Here is a 24,946-nt window from a genome sequence, read left to right as displayed (position 1 = left end):
GAATGAGAGGAAACTTATTCAACTCAAAGCTCTGGAAGCTGGGAAACCTGAGCGCATCCAGTGAGAGTCTTCCTTTCCTCCTGTAACATGGGACAGAGATTTTATGGCAAGCCAAGCAAGTGGGCCTGCCTGGGTCTTCCTTCCGTCCTTCCTTCCATTTTCTCTTCTCTTTTCATTTCTCTTTTCTTTCTTCCCTTTTCTTTCCAGCCTCCCTAGCTTTGTTTCTTGGGACAGAGTTTTCTGTTGTCCCAGGCTGGCCTCTACTCCATGTAGCTGAGACAGGCCTTGGACCCCTCTTCCTATTATTCCCTGATTGCTGGGATTACAGGTGTGCACCACCACACCCTGTTGTGGAATATTAATTTAAAGTGTGTTATATTTGTTTATGCTGTGGATCATTTGTTTAATGATGCAAAAATGCGTTTTTTTTTTTTTTTTTTTTGTTTTTTTCGAGACAGGGTTTCTCTGTAGCTTTGGAGCCTGTCCTGGAACTAGCTCTTGTAGACCAGGCTGGCCTTGAACTCACAGAGATCCAACTGCCTGCTGGGATTAAAGATGTGCACCACCAGTGTCTGGCTCATGTTGTATTCTTTTATGTTGTATTTGTTTAACTCTGTGAAGCTGTGCTACTTTGCCTGTCTAAAACACCATATTGGTCTAATAAAAAGCTGAATGGCCAATAGTGAGGCAGAAGAAAGGATAGGTGGGGCTGTCAAAGAGAATAAAAAGGAAGAGCAAGAGAAAAAGAAAGATGACTTCGGGAACCAGCCATTCAGCTACACAGCAAGCCATGGAGAAAGAAGAAAGGTACACACAGAACTAGAGAAAGACAAAAGCCCAGAGGCAGAAGATAGATGGTAAAACTTAAGAAAAGCTGGCTAGAAACAAATTAAGCTAAGGCTGGGCGTTCATAAGAAAGAATAAGCCTCTGATTATTTATTTGGGAGTTGGGTGGTGGGTCCCTCAAAATAGCAAAGAGAAAAGAGTTAAAAAAAAAAACCAACAGCCACATGTAGTTCCTTTTAGGTTTTGCTCCATATGTTTTGTGTCCCTTCCTAAGGGCACCTGTTGAAGAAGCAGCTGCTTCACCGGAAATTGCAAAGCAACAAGCTGGGCTTTTGAAAATGACGCCAAAGGGAGAAGCCAGTTTCATAGCTGATGCTTGCTCTGGGATCCCCTGACCTGGCCTAGCTGGAGACAGCACAACTTTGTTCAAACTTCTCTCATAGATTCTCTGCCCCCTGCCCCATAGGTTTCTCTACCGACACAGTAAGCAAGATCAAGTCAAAATGAAAATGTATAATGATAGGTTTATTTGAGCAAAGCATCTCCCAAGCGAGTTTTCCAGTCCTAGAGATTGAGGCCGGAGAAGCTGTACCCCCGAATTAAAGCAAGGAGACTTTATAGGTTGTAGGTGAGGGATGATGATGTGTCTGCCACAAGCTGGATTTGTGCTCAAGTATGGTCAAAAGCAGAGTGCTTTGTGCAGGGACTTGGACTTGGGCGGAGGCAACTTCAGGGGAGGAAGCCTCAGTGGCCACCCTGAAAGCAGAACTGGGCTTTTTGGTGTCTTTACCTTCTTGGGAAACTCTGAGTGCGTGAGGTTTGGAGAGAGACAGGAATGGGGCTTTCTGGATCTTGCAGGGGTGAGCTGGAGGTTCCAACATCTTCTGTTTAGGAGCCAGAGAAAGAAGAGCTCTTCTTGCTGTGTGTGCTCGGTTTCTTCCTCTTCCCAAGCCTCCTTCCTCTTTGCTCTCCCTCCTCCTCCTCTCTTCTCCTTCCCTTTCAATCTCCTTTCTCTTCTTGTCACCTCACCCTCTTTTGAGACGATCTCACCTCACACCGAAGATGGACTAGTAGTATTCTTACCCTTCTGTCTATCTGTAAATCACTAGGGCTGGGTGTGGTGGCACATGCTTTTAATTCCTTTAAGCAATTGGGAGGCAGAGGTAGGCAGACCTTAAGGCCAACCAGGTCTACAAAGTGATATCCAGGACCACCACGTCTACACAGAGAAACCCTGTCTTGGGGTGGGGAAGAGTGCATAACACTGCACTTAGCTCTGTTGGATTTTTTTTTAGCTGATAGCTGGCCTGGCTATTTGGGTTCCAGGTTGATAGAGAATTGACAGACAGAAGAGGGACGGCTTAGAGAATATCTTGGAGAATCCAGAGCTGACAGAGTCCAAGGCCTCTAAAGCTCAGTGAAGGAGCTAACAGACATTTGCAACAGAGTCAAGGCTGTGGCCCAAGGCCAAGGGCACATGGGGAGTCCTCGTGCACAGGCTCAGCCTTTCTGGTGGTTCTTGCTGCTGGTCCTTCTGAAGGACAAGGGCAGCAGCTGGGACTCCAAGGGTCCTTCCTTGGGTCTGGATCCCATGCCCCTGGGAGGATGCTGAGAAGATGAGGAAGAGTCGAGACTTTAGTGTAGAGGGGAGGTGTCTTCCTGGGGAGTGTGTAAAGGCCAAACTGAAGCCAGGCTGCCTCTGCCAGGGACAGGCACTTTGGGTTGCCTGCATATGCTGGTGGCAGAGAGAATATTCCAGATGCCCACCCTGAGCCCAGGACTATTCTGCTTTAATAAAAATTGTAAAAATGTTGACAGTTCACTACCACTAAAACCTCTTAGTTTTCTAACCCACAGAAGCGAAGACTCAAATGACAGAATACTACAGACTCAGGCTGGAGAGATGGCTCAGAGGTTAAGAGCATTGCCTGCTCTTCCAAAGGTCCTGAGTTCAATTCCCAGCAACCACATGGTGGCTCACAACCATCTGTAATGGGGTCTGGTGTCCTCTTCTGGCCTGCAAGCATACACACAGACAGAATGTTGTATACATAATAAATAAATAAATGTTTTAAAAAAAGAATACTATGGACTCAAAGACCCTGATTACAGGGGCTAGGGGAGAGTTTTTTTTTTTAATTTTACTTAATTTTATTTTTTTGACCCAGGGTTTCTCTGCTGTCCTGGACCTTCCTGGGATTAAAGGCATGCATCACCACACCTGGCAAAGGAAGTGGGGTGTGTTTAAAGCATCAGAGTTCCTCACATCTGGAGTTGGTTCTCCCGTCTGCAGCCAACCAAGATGGAGGGCTCACCTCTGTTAGGTCCAAGGAAACTCCAGTTCCCAAAACTCGAAAAGGCAGTCCAAATATCCAGAGGTAGGTACCACCTGGACTATCGGAGAATTGCTGGCAGTTAGAGAAAAGCCAGCATTCTTCAGGAACTGGTGAAACTGGTCCTCTTTACCAAAGGAGATCATTTCCCTACCACTGGCAGCAGGGACAAAGGGCTATCTGTGGTACCTATTAGCATTCCAAAGCTCACACTGGCCTCAAGTTCCCTGGGATACTTGTTACACATTTTAGAGCCACCCTCTAAACTTTCTCCAGCTTGGGAACCTCCCTCCCCCTTGCTACTCATTTATCCTTATGGTGTTTTGGCTATGCTCTCTCTTGGTCCTCTGTCTTCATCTCTTGTCACCCCCCCCCCCCCCACTGCCCCTGCCATGACCAGGTCCTGTCTACAGGTGTATGTTTTCTCTGTTCTCTATACCCTACTATTCTCCTCTCTCTCCTGATGTAGGTAGGTCTTCTGTCTATGTTACTTTCATTGGTTAATAAAGAAATTGCCTTGGCCCTTTGATAGGACAGGAAATTAGGTAGGTGGAGTAAACAGATCAGAATGCTAGGAAGAAGGGAAGTGAGGCAGACACTATAGCTCTCCTCTCCAAGATGGACACAGGTTAAGATCCTTCCCGGTAAGCCACCACCTCGTGGTGCTACACAGATGATTAGAAATGGGTTAATCAAGATGTGAGAATTAGCCAGTAAGAGGCTAGAGCTAATGGGCGAAGCAGTGTTTAAAAGAATACAGTTTGTGTGTTGATACTTCAGGTGTAAAGCTAACCCTGCAGGAGCCGGGCAGGACAAAAAGCAGGCCTGCCCACAGCTCCTTTTATAAAATGGTCCCTTCTACACTCTCCCAGACAGCCCTGGCTGTGTCCAGTCTACTTCTCTCTCCTCTCCTCTCTGTTCTGGACTCCTACAGATGCCTCTGGCATCCTCCACCTCATATTTTCAATAAAAACCCTTCCCCCCAACCACACTATAGAGCGGTCATGTTTTCAGTTTGTACATCTGGTACCAAAACCCTCAGTTTATACAACTGGTGTTGAAAACCTCCAGATGGACCCCTTTCCGAGGGGCTTGGCCTCTGCTAACTTAGCCAGGCTGCGGGGCTGACTCTTCCTAAGGTATGTATGGACCATATGTTTCTGCTGGCTTCTGCCACCCACCGTATTCGACTCCAGATTTCAGAGGCCTCTTCAGCTGCTTTCCTTCTTCACCTGCGATGCTGCTTTAGTGATTCTGGGCATCTCTGTCTCTCTAGTTCCTGGAGTCTGTTAAACACTCTGGGCGCCCATTAAGTGGAAAGGCCGGCTCTCCCTCCACTGCTCTCATCCCAGGGCTGCCTACTTTGTCTCTGTTGGCTCCTGGAGCCTACTACAACAACTACAAAGTCACACCGGCACGCTGGGAAGCTCCTCTTGTGCTACTGTCGTCGTGTCCCGGTCCCCGTGTCCCCGTCCCGTCCCCCCCCACCCCCCACCCCCCCTGTTACTTGGGAAGGAATGCCAGGACACCTCTCCTCTGTAATTTGCAACATTTTTTCTCTCTGACAAATCTCTCTGTCTGGGTCGGCTTAGGGAGTCCCAGAAATTCTTGTCACCAGGACACTGTACTTGTTAGTTTTTCTACACTTTATACTCTTTGGCTTTTTGGGGGAGCCTGCCACCCAACTCCCAAATAAATCACATTGAGGCTTGTTGTTACTTATTCATACCTGGCCTTAGTATGGCTTATTTCTTGTCAGCTTTTCTTAAATTGACCCATCTATCTTTGGCCTCGGGGCTTTTAGCATTTTCTTACTTCTGTGTATCTTACCTTCACTCTTATTCCACGGCTGGCTAAGCAACCCCTAATTTCCTCTCCTCCTTGTTCTCTTGCTACTTCTCTCCTCCCAGATGTCTTCTATTTATTCTCTCTCCCTGCCAGCCCCACCTATCCTTTCTCCTGCCTCACTATTGGCCGTTCAGCTCTTTATTAGACCATCAGGTGTTTCAGACAGGCACAGCAAAATGGCTTCACAGAGTTAAACAAATGCAACATAAACAAAGGTCACACACCTGAAAATAATATTCCCCAACAGGACACTTGCTCTTCTCTCTCTCTCTCACCCCTTTCTCCTCCCCACATATTCTCAGCCCCCTCCTTGAGTTTGCTGTCTTCTTATCCATATCCTTGCTGGACTCCCTACTGCTCCCAGTTTCCTCCTGGAGCCACTGCCCCCCAGCTGCCTGCTCTGACTCTGTCTTCCGAGCCTTGCTGGAGCCTGCTGTTTAAGCCCCCCAGGTTCATCAGACAGCTTCCGTGGGCCTCTACTCGGAATCCTCTTCTGGTGGAGTTTCCTCCTCCTGTAATCTCTTTTCTCCCTCGGGGATTCCATTAAGTCTAGATGCTTTATTGCAAAAGGCTTGGCCGCAGCACAGCTCCATGGCCACAAAATAGCACATTTGATTTTCAAATTCTTGCAGATTGTAACAATTTCTGCCACCTCACAAGAAAAAGGTCCCAAAGTCTCTTATCTCCCTGCAATTTTTCTCCTCTCTGCTCTCAAAATCTCTTAAGATCATTGGTTAAATCCTCTTTATCTCAGAATAAAGTTAAAATCTGTAAAACCTGTAACAAAAAGTTAATTTAAAATTTGGAAAGAAGCCGGGTGGTGGTGGAACATGCCTTTAATCCCAGCACAGGGGAGACAGAGGCAGGCGGATCTCCATGGGTTTGAGGCCTGGTCTACGGCATGGGTTTCAGGAAAACAAACAAACAAACAAACAAACAAAAAAAACCAAAAAACTTCTTGTAATGAGAAGGGCTGATAATGGTAAAAAAATCTATAGGTAATATTATTATAATTATATATACTTTTTTTGAGACAGAGTTTCTCTGTGTAGCCCTGGCTATCTAGGAACTCACTCTGTAGACAAAGCTGATTTCTAACTCAGAGACCCCCTACCTCTATCTCCTGAGTGATGGGGATTAAAGGCATCGGTTGCCGCCATTGCTGGCTACATAGGTAATCTTAGTTTGCTACCACATGCTTGTATGTAATATGACTCCAACTCTTGCTTATATGTAACTTGAATTCAACTCTTGTTTATAAAACTAGATCTATTACAGCATACCGTGTATGTAACTTGAATTTAGCTCTTGTTGGACAGGCAGCTGCTGGACGGATGTCCTTACAGCTGGACTTTCTGTGTGGTCAAATGTAAACACACATGCATAAGATTCCTCCATATCTTTCTTGCTTTATTTACTGTTTTTTTTTTTATTCAGTGTTGGAGATGGAACCCAGACCCTTGTGCATACCAGGCAAGTTCGTCCTTCCTTCCTTTCTTTCTTTCTTTCTTTCTTTCTTTCTTTCTTTCTTTCTGGTTTTTCGAGACAGGGTTTCTCTGTAGCTTTGGAGCCTTTCCTGGAACTAGCTCTTGTAGACCAGGCTGGCCTCGAACTCACAGAGATCCTCCTGCCTCTGCCTCCCGAGTGCTGGGATTAAAGGCGTACGCCACCACCCATCTTATTTTATTTGTTCTCCCTCTCTCTTTCTCTCTCTGGTGAGGGTTGATATACATTCCATTTTGACTGACAAATTCCACAGGTACAAACTCTCAGTGATAAAACAAATAATCTCTGGGTCTCTACCACATACCACGTGTGGATGACACTTGAATTTTGTAGTGGAATAGATTCTGATTATTTCACTGTGCTTGCAACATATGCATGCGCACTTGCCTTCTCATGCACACGTATGTACTTACACAATGCTCACATGTTCACATTCTTACACATGCAACAATATACATGTGTATACATATGCCCGTGCACACATCTGCACCACTTGTATTCTTACATAGAAGTACACATATATGCTTATACATATGCATGCACATACACCCTCACACACATGCACACACAAGCACTACACACACACATGCTCAGATGTGTATAAATGCCCACGCACGGACTCTCACAGTGCATACCCACAGTGGTGGGAACATTAGTTACTAGATTGTGGTAACTGTTTCACAGAGTGCATGGAGACCAAGTCACTATACTGCACGCTCATCCCTTGCCCCAGGGATGCTGGAGGAAGTAAGTGCATCTTGCAAACAAATTATTATGTTCAGCGATTGATGTAGCCCCTTCAGCAGAATGAGCTAAGGACAAGTTTTTTCACCTGGTGTCGTGTTGTTTGGCTGGCAGCCATGAGAGGAAGGTGTGCATTTTTGGTTTCTGATCCTTCAAGGAATGGCAGGCACGGAGGTTGAACATTCCCACAGAGGGTCTGGACCCCACTTCAGGAGGTTGTGCATTCCCACGGAGGGTCTGGACCCCACTTCAGGAGGTTGTACATTCCCACAGAGGGTCTGGACCCCACTTCAGGAGGTTGTGCATTCCCACGGAGGGTCTGGACCCCACTTCAGGAGGTTGTACATTCCCAAGGAGGGTCTGGACCCCACTTCAGGTGCTGTCTACGTTGGTGAAGGGAGCCTGTGAGGAAATCTCATTGTGTCCAAGTGGGAGGCTGAGAGGCCACGAGGGACAAGCTCTCACAGAGAGGAGCAGAGACAGGGCTGAGTCAGATCCAAGCTGAGTGTCAGAGGGGACCTGCTCACATGTGGCCTCCAGGGCCTTCTCCTTTTGAGGCAATTACACTCGGCCTCTTTTCGCAGCGGCTCCCTCTGATAGCCGCGATCCATTCCTGTTATATTCTAGATGAAAGGCTCGGGGTTAAAATTCGCCTCGCAGGAAATTCATTCATATTGTGTTTAGTGGAAGAGGCTGCTGAATATGTGTGGGGAATACAAACTCAGCCCAAAGCAGCAACCTGAGCAGAGGCTTCTGATCCAGGAGTGAGGCAGGGCTTCCATGGGACCCAGATAAAGTCTGTGAGAACCAGTCAATAGAGCTGGTGGCCACACTTGGTAGCACATTTGGGGTCAGAGAATTTCTGTGTGTCCCAGTCCTGGACTGCATAACCAAACAAAAGGAAGGGCTGTGGCCATGGCTCAATTGGTAGAGTGCTTGTTTAGCATGTGTGGAGCTCTGGGTTTTATTTTCAGTAGCACAAAAACTAGCTGTGGTGGCCCAGTGGAGGCTCAAGGCGTTCACAGATCACACAGGCCAGCCTGGGTTACATGAGACCCTGCCTAAAAGAGCCAAGCCCCCAAACAACAACAACAACAACAAAATCAAGCAAGTGCTTTATTGCCCTATATATTTGCAGTTATCACCTGGGCTCTTGGCATCTAGAAGTGGAGGCTAGGGATATGGCTTATGGTCCCATGGTGGCCAAGATGGTCCCCAAGACCAGTACTTTATCCAGCAGCAAGGCCAGTCATACGGTGTCAGAAACTGCCACCTTAAATGGGCCTTTTAGGAAAGAGGGACGAATCTGGCTTTTGGCAGAAAAGAATGCAGCTGGTTTTATATTTTTGTGGAAAATACGTTTCTAATAAAGGGAAAAGTGCCCCTCCATTTCCTCCCTGGGGAAATGGCTCTCTCTCTGTCTCACTCTCTCTCTCTGTCTCTCTGTCTCTCTCTCTCTCTCTCTCTCTCTCTCTCTCTCTCTCTCTCTCTCTCTAGTACATCCTGTGACTCAGACACGCATTCATCCCCGCTCTTTCATTGTGATTGATTTAAGGCAGCCAGATAATTAATTGGTTTAAATGCTCCAACCTGAAGGCAAGTTCCCTTGATGGATGCGCATGCCTGGTGCAGAGAGGACAATCAATAGGCGTTTGCAGAGTATACAGAGGAGAGAAGGCCGTTGGGGCAGGGAAGAAGGGGAGCTCTCTTTCTGCTGTAACAGTGTATACTTCCAGGTGACAGGATGAGGTCAGAGGCCCCGACCTTCACCAGGACATTAGGGAAGAGCCACACGGGTTCAGCAGGTGGAGAAGGAGCTGGGTTGACCCAGAGGACACAGCAACTAGAGTTAGAAAAAGGCTTCTCAATTTCCTAGCCTCTCAGGATGCTTCCCAGTCTCAGAGGGGTCATTAAAAATGCTCTTTGGAGAAGCAATTTTAGCTCTCATCGCAAATACTTCTCTCTATTCGGTGTCTTCTTTAAAAGATTTTGTCTACCTTCTCAGAAAATGCTTGAGAAAGAGATAATTCGGGGGACAGAGCTGAAGCTCTGTGGTCTGCTCATCTAGTTTGTAGGAAGTCCTGGGCACTTGCAAAAATCAATCCATCAATCAACCAAGCAATCAAAATAAAATAAAAGCAAAGCAGTAAAAAACAAACAGATCAGTGGCGTGGTTTGTAAAACGTCAACATGGGCAACTGGGATTCAGGGCCAAGGTATGGAAAGGGTAGGAGAGGGATTGCACTGGGAATTAGCACAGGGAGGTCACACAGGAAGTTCGTGAGTGTGTGTGTGTATTGCTTTGCAGTCTTACTGTATGTGTGTATTGTGTTTCAGTCTTGCTGTATGTATGTGCATTACATTATAGTCTCACTGTGTGTGTGTGTGTGTGTGTGTGTGTGTGTGTGTGAGAGAGAGAGAGAGAGAGAGAGAGAGAGAGAGAGAGAGAGAGAGAGAATACTGCACTGTAGTCTTGTCGTCTGTGGAGGGTGGTGATCTTGACAGTAGGACTTTAGGAGTTTCAGCAACAAAGTCCTCCACGTCTTGGGATATTTGCACCTTGTGTGAAGATGTATTGTTGTGGTTGGTGTAATAAAAAGCTGAACAGCCAATAGCTAGGCAGGAGGAGGTACAGGTGGGACTTTCAGGCTGAGAGAGAACTCTGGGAAGAGGGCAGAATCACCAGTCAGACTTGGTGGAGGAAGCAGGATATGCAATAGGAGAGGTTATAGCCATGGACCATGTGACAGAAGGTAGATTAATACAAATGAATTAATTTAAATTATAAGAGCTAGTTATAAATAAGCTTAAGCTATATGGTCAAGCTTCCATAATGGATAAGAAGTCTCCATGTCATTATTGGGAGCTGGTGGGACAGAGAAAGACTTGTTGCACCTCCATCGTTTCTTAGATGTGATGTAAAGCCAGGCAAAGCATCATAGTTCTGGGAGGACGTGATGAACTCCTGAGGCTGCATCCGTCTTTGATTGGGCGGCTTGTGACATCCATCAGGAGATGCCTGCAGAGTAACTCTGGACCCCACAGCTCCCAGGAGAGGGAGTAGAAAGGCTGTGCCTGCATCAGTCAGAGAGATGGTGCATTAGGGAAGTCAATGTTTCCTCTCACGATTTTCTCGTTACCATTTGAGAAATAAAAGGCTCCCACCACCCTTCAGGAAATGCTACCTGTTCCCATGCTCTGGATAAAGTGGAGGTGGTAGGTAACAGGCTTGCCAGACATGAATATATTCTAAAGAGACACTTCAGCTCTCAGACTGTTAAAACAACCCCAAGAAATTGGAGTGTTCCCTGGGAGCCTCATGCTGGGAGAAGGAAAGTCTGGGCCAGAGAGGCGGGGATCTTTTCTCTCCATGGGAAAGAGGTTTGTTGGCAGTGGGCAGGATCACACTGCCTGGGGCTGTTTAGATGTGCACACCCTGGGCCTTCACATATGATCCTCATGACAGGGTCACTGCTTCTCTTTGTCCTTCATCCTAAGGTGGAAGCATTGAGGGAATCAACTTAATTTGACTTTAATTGTTTTCTCAAGGATGAATGGCCAAACCTGGCTTTTTGGGGTATAGACTGTGATCCAAAAATTCAGTAGCAGTGTGGCACATGGGAATATGGAACTAGGAGTTTAAGACCAGGCCAGGACACCACGGAAAGTTCTGGCAGTATGCACATGAAAAAGGTCTAGACCCTAGAGAGTCTTGTAGTAGAGTGTTTTGTAGTAGAGTATTTTTATTATGTGTGTACGTGTGTTTTGCCTGCATAGATGTCTCTGTACCATGTGTGTGTAGTGCCTGAAGAAGATCCCCTTCCCCAGGAGTTACAGACTTATGGGTGCTGGGAATTGAATCTGGGTCCTCTTGAAGAGCAGCTAGTGTTTTTACTGCAGAGTCGTCGTTCCAGCCTCTGGTTGTTAGTTTGTTGGGCTTGGAATGTTTCTTGTGGAGTCTTTTACCACAGGGCTGGATCAGGGAGGAGGCAGGAGACGCAGGGGTCTGTCAGGGCTCACGGTCCAGCGATGGCGGCTGATGCAGCGGAGAAGGCTGAGTGGCGGTTGTTGACTGGTGGGCCTGCTCGAGGTCTCTCAGGTGGCTTGGAGGGTGCTTACTCGGATCCACCCCAGAGGGAGCCGGGTGAGATTGGGTGGCTTTGTTGACCACTGCCAAACACACAGGCTTCATTGTCTTGCTGGTGGAAGCAGTCACAGCTCCTAGAGGGAGGGACAGAGACACCACGCTTCAGTGGGCAGAGGGTCAAAGATGTTAGGATCCTCAGCTTTATCATGTCTACTAAAAGCTAGGTTGGGGTTCATGCTAATATCTTTTTGTGTATGTGTGTGTATATATAAATAGGCTAGAGGTTACTATTGGTTGTCGTCCTCAGTCCCTTTCCATTATATATTTATTTAGTTTGAATCAGGGTCTCATTAGTCTGAAACTCATTACATAGACCTGGCTAGTCTCAAACTCATAGAGATATGATTATGTTTGTCTCCCCAGTGTGTTGGGATTAAAGGCATATGCATTCAAAACTCACCTTGTTACATCTTATTTATTACATTATTTTTTAATTTTTATTTTATGTGCATTGGTGTTTTGCCTGCATATATGCCTGTGTGAGGGAGTAGCTGTAGTTACTGACAGCTGTGAACTGCTATGTGGGTGCTGGGAATTGAACCTGGGTCCTTTGGAAGAGCAGCCAGTGCTCTTGACCACTGAGGCATCTCTCCAGCCCCTATATTTTTATTTTTCAATTTGCTTATTTTATTTTTTGTGTATGAGTGCTTGCCTGCAGGTATGTGTGTGCAGCACATGCATGCCTGGTGCCTGTGGAGGCCAGAAGAGGATGTCAGATCCTCTGGAACTGGAGTTAGAGGGGGTTGTGAGCCACCACGTGGGCTCTGGGAACTGAGCCTGGTTCTTCTGGAAGGGCAAGTGCTTTTGACAGCTGAGCCATTTCTCTAGCCCTCTTCACCTTATTTTTTAACTTTTTCTTTTGACACAGGGTCTCTCACTGATCTTAGAACTTGGCTAATTGACTGGACTGGCCGTCAAACCCCAGGGATTGCCCATCCCTCTGGTCCCCCCAGCTCTGGGGTACAGATATGTGCCACTATACCTGTCTTTTTAATCCAATGCCAAACTCATGTCCTCATGCTTTCAAGATGAGCATTCTATTGACTGAGCCATCTTTAGTCTCTTATACTCATAGCTTTAGGGAAGACGCAGTCTGCCTTGGGCGTCTCAGGGCCAAAAGAGACTACTTTGGTGAGAATGAATCAACACCTCAGATTTCAGCATGGGGTCCTGATACCTATAGGGTGTCTGCAAGGATGAAAAAGCTGGGGAAAAGGGACTGAAAACAAACCAGAAATCCCTATACCTTATTAACTAGACCTTGACCTTATGATGTCTGATCACAGGGACTCCTGATGACTAATTCCAGAGTTTGAAGTCTGACCCCAGTGACCCTGGGGGCCTGTCTTAGTGACTTCTGATGTCTAAAACAAACGTTTGGAGTCTGACCCCAATGACCCTTGGAGCCTATCTTAGTGACTCCTGATGTCTAATACAAGCATTTGGACTTTGACCCCAGTGACCTTGAGCCCTGTCTTAGTGACTCCTGACTTCTAGTACAAACGTTTGGAGGAGTCTGACCCCAATGACCCTTGGGGCCTGTCTTAGTGATAACACACACCAAGACTATGCTGTTATCTTTCTGCTGCTGTAACACCTTGACTACTGCGCCTGCAGAGGCAAACAGATCACTGTGAGTTCGAGGCCAGCCTGGTCTACAGAGTGAGTTCTAGGAGAGCCAGGGATATACAAAGAGACCTTGTTTCAGAAAAACAAAACAAACAAACAAACAAACAAACAAACAAAAAAACCCCACCATGACCAAAGGCAATCTAAAGAAGACTCTGTTTGGCTCTTGGTTCCTGAAGACTAGATGTCCATAACAGTGGGAAAGGCACGGTGGCAGGAGCAGGGGGCTGAGAAATGATATCTAAAAGCACACAGGAAGCAGAGAGAATGGATGGGGAGTAGGTAGGGCTATAAATTCTTAAAGTCTGTTCCTCAATGACATACTTCTTCCTGCAAGGCTCTGCATCCTAACCTCCCCCAAGCATCTCCACCAACTAGGGACCAAGTGTTCAAACACATGAGCCTATGCTGTACATTTCTCACCCAAATCATCACAGAGCTTTAACCCAAATGGCCAGTCTCAGGAAAGGCCATGTGCACTGTGAAATTTATAACTTAATATAATAGAGAGATACTGAACTGTCCCTGCACAGATGTCCCAGAGGATAAGAACCGTTAAAAAAGGACTCCCACGCCCCTTGGAGTTCCCTGTCTGTGAACTCTGTGCTATGTGCTCTTAAAATGTGTTTTAATAAGTTCTCTTTATCTTTTCATGACTTTTGGTAAATTTTTTTACTCTCTGTGTCATTGGCTGTCACTTGTGGTAGAAAGTGCTTTAAAAAAATCAAAGTAAAACCTCACATGATAGGAGCCTGGGGAGATGGCTCAGTGGTTAAGAGGACTAACTGCTGGATGCAAGTTTGACTCCCTGGGCAGCTCACACCTGCCTGTAGCTCCAGCTCCAGACAATCCTATGACTCTGTTCTCCTTGGGGCACCTGCACTCGTGTGCACACACCCACCGCATCCGTGTGCACACACCCACCGCACCTGTGTGCACACACCCACCACACCCGTGTGCACACACCCACCGCACCCGTGTGCATACACCCACTGCACCTGTGTGCACACACCCACCGCACCCGTGTGCACACAGCCACCGCACCCGTGTGCACACACCCACTGCATTCACCCACCGCACTCATGTGCACACAGCCACCGCACCCGTGTGCACACACCCACTGCACTCATGTGCACACACCCACTGCACTCATGTGCACACACCCACACACCCCTCCCATAACAAAAACCAACAAACAGCCAGGTGGTTGTGGTGCACACCTTTAATTCTAGCGCTTGGGAGGCAGAGGCAGGAGGATCTCTGTGAGTTTACGGCCAGCCTGATCTACAGAGACAGTTCCAGGACATCCAGGGCTACACAGAGAAATCTTGTCTTGAAAAACTAAAGGCAACCAACCAACCAAAACCTTCCATAATATAAAATTAGCCATCATTTTAAAGAAGCAGATTTGAAAAATGATGTTTCTTTACTTATTTTGTGTGTGTGTGTATGTGTGTGTGTGTGTGTGGTATGTGTGTTCACGTGTGCATGTGTGTGAGCACAGTGCTTGTGAAAGTGTTTGTTGGAGCATGCATGTGGGAGTCAGAGGATAACTTTCTTTCTTTCTTTCTTTCTTTCTTTCTTTCTTTCTTTTTCTTTCTTTTGAAACAGGGTAGCCTTGGCTGTCCTGGATCTTATTCTGTAGACCAGGCTGTCCTCACAGAGATCCACCTGCCTCTGCCCCTCAAGTGCTGGGATTAAAGGGGTGCTCTACCACTGCCCAGCTGAGGACAACTTCCAAGAGTTGGTTCTCTCTTTTTATTGCGTTCTTGGGACTGAACTCAGGTTGCCAGACTTGGAAGCAAGTGCTCTTAACTGGTGAGCCATCTCTCCAGTCCTTTCTGGCTAGTTTTTAAAAAATCTTCATTCTATCTCTATGAACATTTCTTTTATTTATTAAGCATGTGTTTGTGTGTGTGTGTGTGTGTGTGTGTGTATGTGTGTGTGTGTGTACTTGATTGCCACAGTAAGTGTGCGAAGGTCAAAGACAGACTTTGGGAACAGAAGTCAAAGGACAACCTGCAGAAACCTGTTCTCTCCTTCCACTATGTGGGGCTTGGGGATCAAACTCAGGTCCTCAGACTTATCCCAGGCCTGGTGGAGTATCAGGCAAGGTAAGAGACTGTCTCTAATTTGCGTGGACATGATTAACTGGGGGGAGAGGGAGCTAGAGCTTGCAGCTCAGGCTGACCTTGAACTTCTGATCTTCCTGGATCTTCTGACCTACTTCCCAAATGCACTCTGCCAGTTTAGCTACATCTCCACCCTGGCTTTCCTTTTCAGCAGTAGAGGTTGAGCCCAGAGCTTTGCTCACAATATGGACAATGTTCTACCACTAGGCTCATTTATTTACCTTTTTGTAAAAAAGAGATTTATTTATTTTATGTGCATTGTTGTTTTGCCTACATATATGACTTCATGTATGTCTGCATGAAGGTGCAAGATCCTCTGGAACAGGAATTACAGGCAGTTATGAGCTACCATGCTGGGAATTGAACCTGGGTCCTCTGGAAGAGCAGCCATTGCTCTCAACCACTGAGCCATCTCTCCAGTCCTTAGTTTTTACATTTTGTTTTGAGGCAGAGCCTCACTAAATTTCCAAGACTGTCCTCATGTCCCTCTGTAGTCCAAGCAGGACCTGAGTTTGTGATACTCCTGCCTCATCTGAGTGTCTGGGATTATAAACCTGCACCACTAAGGCCCAGGGAGAGTCTGACTTTTGAAACGGGTGCATTACCTATATTTTATCTTGACAACTCTCTGGCTCTCCTTCACCTGTCCTGTGCTTGAGGTCATTGCTCACCTCGCTGTCGTCCTTGTCCTCTTCCTGGCATTTTTGGTAAACCTGACCCCCAACGGGTCCAGGTGGCCAGGCAGTCCCAGCAGGCATGCAGAAATATCAGTTTGCCACTGGATACAGAGAGAAGAGTGACCAGTAGGTGGCAGCAGCGTGCTTCCTTGAATGGCTCAAACACTTGGAAAAAAAAAAACCTATCAACAACCAGCCTTGAGTTCTCAGTAGTCCTCATTGTCCGCTATGTTCAGCTAGTCCGGATTTAACCCATGCTTTTTCAGGGGGAGCCTAGGCAGTTTGGATGCTCACCTTAGGAGACCTGGATAGAGGTGGGCGGTCCTTGGGCTTCCCACAGGTCAGGGAACCCTGATTGCTCTTCGAGCAGATGAGGGAGGGGGACTTAATCGGGGGAGGGGGAGGGAAATGGGAAGCGGTTGCGGGGAGGAGGCAGAAATCCTTAATAAATAAATAAATTAAAAAAAAAACCAAAAAAAAAAAAACAAAAAAAAAAACAACAACCAGCCTTTCCACCAGCAGCCTTTGGGAGACAGGGCCAGATTCAAGAAGGGCACACTGCGGGTTCAGAGGGGCACACTGCTCCTTCCTGCTTCTCTCTGCTTGGATCCTGCTTCTCCTTAAGAACCTGACTTCCATCACCTAGCTCAGGCATATGAAGGTTTCTGTTGGAGCCATTGGCCATATATCACTCCAGAACTTGGGAAGTGGGGCTGGTTGGAATGAGGATGGTTGCTTAGGTGTAGATCTGTGCTTGGTTCTGAGCAATTAGAAGAAAAAGCAACTTCAGTCAATCAATCAATTATAGTGAGTTTCCTATTAGTCACAGGGGCGACAGTGCTTTGGTTGGCCTGGTTCCAGGAAATATACATTACGATGACTTTTCTGGGCTCCTTTCTCCTTCTGGAGCATGCTAGATACAGTGTGATAGGTCGGTTGTACAGAGAGTACCAGGTTTGCAAAGGCCAGTCCTGTCTGCTATGCAGTTGGTTGTTTGGACTCTCCAAAGACAGCTCGGCACTCATGGTGGTTCCCATGGGTGAACCTGGGGCTCAGTTGGCTTGGGGGCACACCTTGTTTTTCTTTTTTTTGTGTTTTTTTGAGACAGGGTTTCTTTGGATCCTATCCTGGAACCAGCTCTTGTAGATCAGGCTGGCCTCGAACTCACAGAGATCCTCCTGCCTCTGCCTCCCAAGTGCTGGGATTAAAGGCATGCCCGGCCTCACACCTTGTTTTTCTGACCCTTCATTCTGCTGCCCACCCCAGGGAGGTAGGTGGGATTGTGTAACAAGGCTGGAGAGAGAATTATTTTAGCCTTAACCTATTGCACTCCTGGAACATGCAGGGTTCATCTCAGCATCCACTGACTTACCTGCTTAGTCCCTGGTTCACTTGTCTTTGTGGCTAGTGACAGCAGGGACTGCAGGGACCCTTGTGACATGCTACCAAAGGGAAGTAAAGAAAAGTTCTGGGAGACCTCCTCTCCTAGAGCTGGGCACATTTTACAGTGATGAGGGACACCTGTGGGATCTCCCTAGCGAGTAGCTGGGTACAAGGTCTTGTGTGGTTGCTGAGATGAAGTACCAAGGGCAAGCATCACTTCCTCACTGTGGATGAAGGAGACTGAAATCTAAGGTCAAAGTACCAGCTGGACAGTCGCCTGCCTCTAAGGACTCTTTTCAGCTTGCAGGCGGTCCTCGTCTTCATGACTTGCCACGATTCCTCCTTGGCCTCCACTGAGCAACTGGGCTTTCCCTGAAAGTCATCAGGAAGATGAGCTGGGGGCACCTGTGTCCTCACACGGGGCTTCCTGAGCAGGTTCCTGCCCACAGCGCATGGGTTCCCAAGGGAGTGTGTCTTCACTATAGGAGCTTCCTACAGCTCCTTCAAAGCATCACATTTCCAGGCCCAAATGCCCATCCTGCAGCAGCCAGAGCCATTGGAGGAAACAGAAGTGCTGAGAGCTCCAGCCCATGGCTATAAGCTTCTAAAACTTACAAATGTTTTCTGTGTGTGACCCTCCCCCCACCCAATAGTCACAGTAACCATTCATGGCTAAGAAATGAACAACAGTTTTACACCACCAAAGGAATTAGCTATCCTAGTGAGGAGTGTTAATCATTGAAAATGCTAGGGAATGTTTGAGAGTAAATGCACGGGGTACTGAGTACGCCCGCACTGCTGGGTGGGGGATCTATGATCTTCACATGGGTCCTGGCCCATGCTTCTCATCAACAAACCTTAGCACAGGAAGGAGCAGGGGCAGAGGCAAAGTCCTTATCCTGGGGGGAAACTGAGACAGGTTGGGTGCTGATGGATCCAGGTTGCTGTCTCTCTGCTAAGTGACATCCTGGTCCCTCAGCTGGGGACCTTACATCAGGTCTCCATCTTGTTCCTCACCCCATCACTGTCCCATAGCCCCTCTGTTCCCTCCTTCTGGCCGGAATCTCCCCAGGTTATACCTGTACCCTAGCCTGGCACAACCTCTACCTTCCTGTGGCCTTAGAGTGGCCCTATGGCTCTGACTAGCTCTGCAGAGTGTCTGTGGGCCATTGCCCCTCTCACAGCTTAGAGAGACTAGACTCCTGGCTCTTCTTGGCTCTTGCCTCTGGAGCCCCCACCGTGGCTCCTGTAGACTTGCCCCAACCAGCCAAGATACAGGGATGTGCTTTGAGTCCCTGCCTCCTTTCCCCTCCATTCCCATCCCAGGTTGTATGCAACTCTAGGTTGCCTGAGTCGGCCCCAGTGCCCCTGACTCATCAGTCTGGCTCTCAGGACTTGAGCTTTGGGAGCCCAGTTTCAGGCCCTGCCTACCTAGCTTGGTTGGCCTCCTGTCTTTGTCCCCCATCGTGTCCTCTGTCCTTCCTGCAGCCCTGGATTGGGAGGGGAGCTCAGCCATGATCCCTGTGTTTGCTTCTTTCCAGAGTAGCACCGACTGACCCAAGGAAGGCCTTACTACAACGCAAACCCCAGCGTCACTTTCCTTAGGCTACAAATGTGAAGGTGACCCTATAAAGTCAGAGCCATGGACCCTGACAGTTGGGAGGCTTCAAGACTGTCTCTGTGAAGCAGCAGTCTTTCCTGTCCTCTCCACTTTTCCTTGGGGACAGCACCAGGCTTCCACTCTCAGCAGTGTGCCTTTTTGCCCCGGGGCCTGGATAGTTGGAGAGGTGGTGCCAGGATGGAGAGAAAGTGCCTGTCAGCCTGCAGTCATCCACCAGAGGGTGCTGTGAGCTCACCTATGATGGTTGGGGCCGGCTAGTGGCTTTTGGCTGGAGGCTGGCGAGTTAGGGAGGTGGGTTACAGGGCCCTGGGATTGTAGTGTTGCTCAGTGTCAGAGGGATGAAGAGCTTCACAGGCTTGGGTTTGTGAGGGACCTGGGTACTTCTCCTTCTGGAGAGCCAGAGCCTGTCGCAGCTTGGGGTGGGCGAGGATGCGTATAAGGTGACCACTGGGTACAGAACAGAGCCCTACAATCTGAGGTCTAGTTCAGAGCTGTCCCTTGAATGGCTTTGGTGACCTTCTGGCCCAGTGTACTGGCCTCTGCGGTGCCCTGTGACCGTAAAGCTCTGTGATCTTAGTTGGAATGCCCCCATCTTCCCTGAGAGTGGGGTGCTTATTCCAGGTGGTTCTGGGCACACCATCCTCTCATCTTTGGTCCCTTGTGACCATGCTAGGTGTCCCCCTGAGGCCGGTGAACCTCTCTCTGTCTCCACTTCCTGTCTCTATTGCTCCTCCACATGGGGACTCTGCAAACGTCAGGTGCCTGGCCCCTCTATCCTGCTGCAGGAAGAGGGAACCTTGTGGTTGCGGGTACGCGGAGACCTGACTTGGCCTTTGAGGCATGCCATGGCTGGTGTCTATCTGGAGAGGTCTCAGAACCCCATTTCCTTCCCAATCCATCCAGACCTGATGACTGCTCCTGGCTTCTCTGCTTTCCCAGGCAGGGCCTTACCCTGCAGTCTCACTTTGGTTACAGGGCTCATGGTGCATGCTTTGTGTTTCATGTCCCCGCGGGGCAGCACAGGAGGGGTGACTTTGCCCTTGTATCTGCCAGAGCCCAGAATGTGGAGGAGAACAGTGCACAGACATGGGATCTCTGTGGAAGAGGAGGTGGGGAGATTGTGAGAGCCAGAGGTGGGGGACGACTCCAAGGGAACAGTGACTTGCAGACACGACAGGATGTGCATGGGAATTCACAGAGACTGCGGCTCTTCCAGAGGTCCTGAGTTCTATTCCCAGCACCCACATGGTGGCTCACAACCATCTGTAATGAGATCTGGTGCCCTCTTCTAGCATAGAGGTGTACATGCAGATAACTCACCATATACATGAAATAAACAAATCCTAATTTTTTTTTAAAAAAGAAGCTTCCTGCAATTGATACCTGCTGGAAAAGGGAAATCAGTTTTCTCCAGTGTAGTGTTATTCCATGTATTAACCACACTTCAGGGCGGACCCATGCTCAGGAATAGCTGGACAACATAAACCAACATAAAACAAACTCCATAGTTTCTTTGTTTTTTTATTTTGTCATTTTTTTTGTTTTATTGGTTTTCCTTCCTTCCTTCCTTCCTCCCTCCCTCCCTCCCTCCCCCTCCCTCCCTCCCTCCCTTACTTCCTTTCATTTTTAGTTTTGTTTTGCTGAGAGAGAGAGAACATAATGCATAAAGTTGGGTGGATAGGGAGGTGGGTAGGATCTGGGAGGAGCTGAGGGAGGGGAAAACATTGTCAAAATCTATTCTATGAAAGAGATCTTAAAGGAAACAAGAAGTTTGCTGACTGACTGACTGAAAGCGCTTCTCCGGCTCTTGCTGTACAGCTGTTCCATGGTGTTCCCATCTGTGACCTGTCCATATGCAGGTCCACATGCTTGGCCCAGAGCCGGCTCGCAGTAGTCAACAATGCAAGTGATGTCTGCTATTGCTATGATTCCTGGTGATATGTGGGACTGCCGGTACAGTGTTCTGACCAGCGCAGGCTATCATCTCCATCAGCACAGGAGGAGGCAGCTCAGGAGAGGCACTCTGGAGGATGTGGGGAGCTTCCCGCACAAGCTCCGGTCAGCATCACAGTGGACAGAGTATGGCAAACTGCCAGCGGCCTGGGGAAGAGCCATAGTCCCGCCCCAAATGCCTACCACAGTGTCCCCAAGTCCGGCACGTGCTTCTCTCTGCAAATTGACTTGGCACTGAGCAGGCTGGAATGAGGCCGTGCCTGGCTCTCCTGTTGGGCTGGACTCCTTCCGAATGGAAGACAAATGTATTTTAATTTGTTCCAACCTGACACGAATCCCCCCCACCCCCCTTGAGAAACTGGGTCACCAAGCAGAGAATTCCATAGCTGGCTCCAAATTACATTCTTGCTCATGAAACCACCCTTGTCCTCTTGAATCGCAGGGACGGTTCTAATGCTGCCTCTTTGGACACTTGGGCATCAATTCACAGAAGTCCAGGAGGAATTCTGGGTGCTGCTGAGCAGACCAGGGACTGTGCTGAGTGGGCTCAGAGGAGTTCCCCTCCTTCCACCCTCTAGATAAGGTGCAGTAGGGCCCAGGCAGGGGAAAGGCCAGGGCCACACGGCAGCTCTGAGACAGGCTGGAAATCCTGCTGAGTCTGGATGCACTGGGATTAGGAAGGCTACCTGGGCCCCACTTCAGTACTGTGGCACTTAACTTGGGTTGTATTCTGCTGTATGCAAAGGTCTTGCTAGGTTTGTCCTATTAAATGAGGAGACCACAAGGTTTGTGGAGTGTGGATGTGTGTCCAGATTTCATAGGCTGCTAGGGTAGGTTTTTAGTACTACAGGCCCCAGATGCCAGGAGCGGTGATGGACAAGACCTGGACCACTCAGGCAGGGGACACGTGGGTCCCTCTGAGTCAGTGTGTGCCACCTCCACAGGAGATGGGGAAAGGCTGGTGCTAGTCGTGAATGTGGCTGATAGAGGGCTTTGTCCAGATTCCTCTGCCGGTGTGGAGTCATGTCAGCTAGACACCTTGTACTCCATACCCTGGGCAAGGCCCTGCCAGGACCACTCCTTCATCTCATCCTCAGTTTCTCCATGTAGACCTTGAAGTGATGACAACCTGGCTGAAAGCCTTGTGTTGGCTCACACAAGTGGCAGCATGGGCATGGGGAGAGGAGACGTATCTGGATATCAAAGTGCATTTGGGTGAGGAAGGACAGACAGACGTGTGGGCTCTGGTGGTGGGCTGAGATCACAGCTGAGATCACAGGCGATTCTGAGCTGGGCCTTGGGAGAAGTTCTTGGGTTTTCCCAGAGGGAGAGGGCAATCAGGGCCTCAGAAGGTGGTGGGAGTCATACATGTAGGGACACTGCCTGTCCTAGGGTCCTGGGCTTCTTCACTCTGGACTCTGTGGGCAGGCCTGTGGTGAGGTTTGCACTGCAGAGGGCAGCTTGGAAGCAGCTCAAACCTCGATTTCTATTTCCGATGAGATTTCCCTGGCCAGCACCTTAACGAAGCCAGGGCTGCTGGGGCTGCTGGGGCTGCTGGGGCTGCTGGGCTGCTGGGCTGCTGGGGTTGCTGGGGCTGCTGGGGCTGCTGGGGCTGCTGGGGCTGCTGGGCTGCTGGGGCTGCTGGGCTGCTGGGGCTGCTGGGCTGCTGGGGCTGCTGGGCTGCTGGGGCTGCTGGGGCTGCTGGGGCTGCTGGGCTGCTGGGCTGCTGGGGCTGCTGGGCTGCTGGGGCTGCTGGGGCTGCTGGGCTGCTGGGGCTGCTGGGGCTGCTGGGGCTGCTGGGGCTGCTGGGCTGCTGGGCTGCTGGGGCTGCTGGGCTGCTGGGCTGCTGGGCTGCTGGGCTGCTGGGGCTGCTGGGGCTGCTGGGCTGCTGGGCTGCTGGGGCTGCTGGGCTGCTGGGGCTGCTGGGGCTGCTGGGGCTGCTGGGGCTGCTGGGCTGCTGGGGCTGCTGGGCTGCTGGGGCTGCTGGGCTGCTGGGGCTGCTGGGCTGCTGGGCTGCTGGGCTGCTGGGCTGCTGGGGCTGCTGGGGCTGCTGGGGCTGCTGGGGCTGCTGGGGCTGCTGGGCTGCTGGGGCTGCTGGGCTGCTGGGGCTGCTGGGCTGCTGGGGCTGCTGGGCTGCTGGGCTGCTGGGGCTGCTGGGCTGCTGGGGCTGCTGGGGCTGCTGGGGCTTCTGGGGCTGCTGGGGCTGCTGGGGCTGCTGGGCTGCTGGGGCTGCTGGGGCTTCTGGGGCTGCTGGGGCTGCTGGGGCTGCTGGGCTGCTGGGGCTGCTGGGCTGCTGGGCTGCTGGGCTGCTGGGGTTGCTGGGGCTGCTGGGGCTGCTGGGCTGCTGGGCTGCTGGGCTGCTGGGCTGCTGGGGCTGCTGGGCTGCTGGGCTGCTGGGGCTGCTGGGCTGCTGGGGCTGCTGGGCTGCTGGGCTGCTGGGGCTGCTGGGCTGCTGGGGCTGCTGGGGCTGCTGGGCTGCTGGGCTGCTGGGCTGCTGGGGCGTGCACATAAGCTAATTACTCCTGCTCTTGCTCTGCTTGGCAAATGGTCCTGCCTCCCCAGGCACCCTGTCCTCCCTGTTCTCAGACCTCCAGCCTTGGCTCTAAGTCCAGGTCTTGCCCTGTCCCTGCCCTTCTACACGTCCATTGCCCCCCGATTTGTGTGCCGAGTATATCCCTGTCTACCCGACTACCCAATCCTGCATCATCCCTCTGTCCACCTATCCATTCACAACGCTTGGGTATCCATTCTTCCACTCATCTCCACCCATGCATCTGCCCAGTCACCTCGTCCACTGTCCACTCATCTATTGCCCACATATTTAGCCATTCATTTACCCATCCATCTATCTTTCCACTTATCCATCATATACCCATCCTTCATCCATCCATCCACACACCCAGCACACGCATCCACCCATCCATCCATCCACCCACCCAGCACATCCATCCATCCATCCATCCATCCATCCGTATCTACTCATCCATCCACCCAGCACATGTATGCATGCACCCATCCATTAATCTACTCATCTATCCATGCTCTTTCCATCCACAAGTTACTCATTTAGTCGTCCATCCTCTATCCATCCATCCATCTTCCCATCCAGCACACAAATTGTCCACCATCATCCATCCATCCATTTATCCACAGATCTATCTACCTTGCCGCTGACACATCCACTTATTCATCCGTCTATTTATCTGCTTACCCCATCCATGCACCCATGCATTCATCTACACATCGATCTATCCTCCATCCATCCATCCATCCATCCACCATCCATCCACCATCCATCCATTTATCCATCCATCCATCCATCCACCATCCATCATCCATCCATCCATCCATCATCCATCCATCCATCCATCCATTCATCCATCCATCCATCCACCATCCATCCACCATCCATCCATCCATCCATCCACCATCCATCCACCATCCATCCATCCATCCATCCATCCATCCATCCTCTTATTTTCTAAACGCTTTTCTAAGGCTGGATGGGTGGGGAAGAGATACAAAGAGAGAAGAGCCCAATAGCTTCAGCTCTTCCACAGGGACAGTCTGCTGAGTGACAGATAAGCGAATGCCTAGGGCCATCCAGTCAGTGGGACTGTGCCAAGTGTAAGTAAGTCCATAACCTTCCTAGAGGCCAGGGCAGCACTGAGACTGGAGGCCTCATCCCCTGTGCCAAAACCGCCCTCCCCATGGCATCTCCTGATCTGGTGCGGAGGAGATAGCACCAGGAGAAGTCTGCGACTGCCGCCCACGTGGGGGTGGTGCCACCAGCCTGCCCACAAGCCATCTGCCTCATCCTTTCCTTCCCTAAGCTCGCTGCAGCCCACGGGCTGCCTGGCTCCTGGCACAGTTGCCAGCTGCACATGTGGGCCTGGACTCCTGCCCCATGCGGTGCCCAGCACTTGCTCTCATGGACTGGTAGTGATAGGGTCTGCCTGGGGGCTCCGACAGGACCACCGTGACACTCCCAGAGACAGGTGTTTCTGTGTTCAGTGTGCTGATCAGATCTTGGGACTGTGCTGGAGATGGCAATTTAGTGCTTCTGTGAAGTGGAAACAAAGGCCCAATAGGGGCCACTTCAGTGTGGCTCAGATTTGTAGGCAAGGGGTTAGCTTCAGCCTCATTCTCCAGGGAGCCCAGAAAGCCAAGGGCTTGCACAGAGAAAG

Source organism: Microtus oregoni, unplaced genomic scaffold (genome assembly GCF_018167655.1).
Source record: "Microtus oregoni isolate MIOR12 unplaced genomic scaffold, Mior012 000025F_ref0000491, whole genome shotgun sequence".
NCBI lineage: Eukaryota > Metazoa > Chordata > Mammalia > Rodentia > Cricetidae > Microtus > Microtus oregoni.
This window is presented reverse-complemented; position numbering follows the sequence as displayed.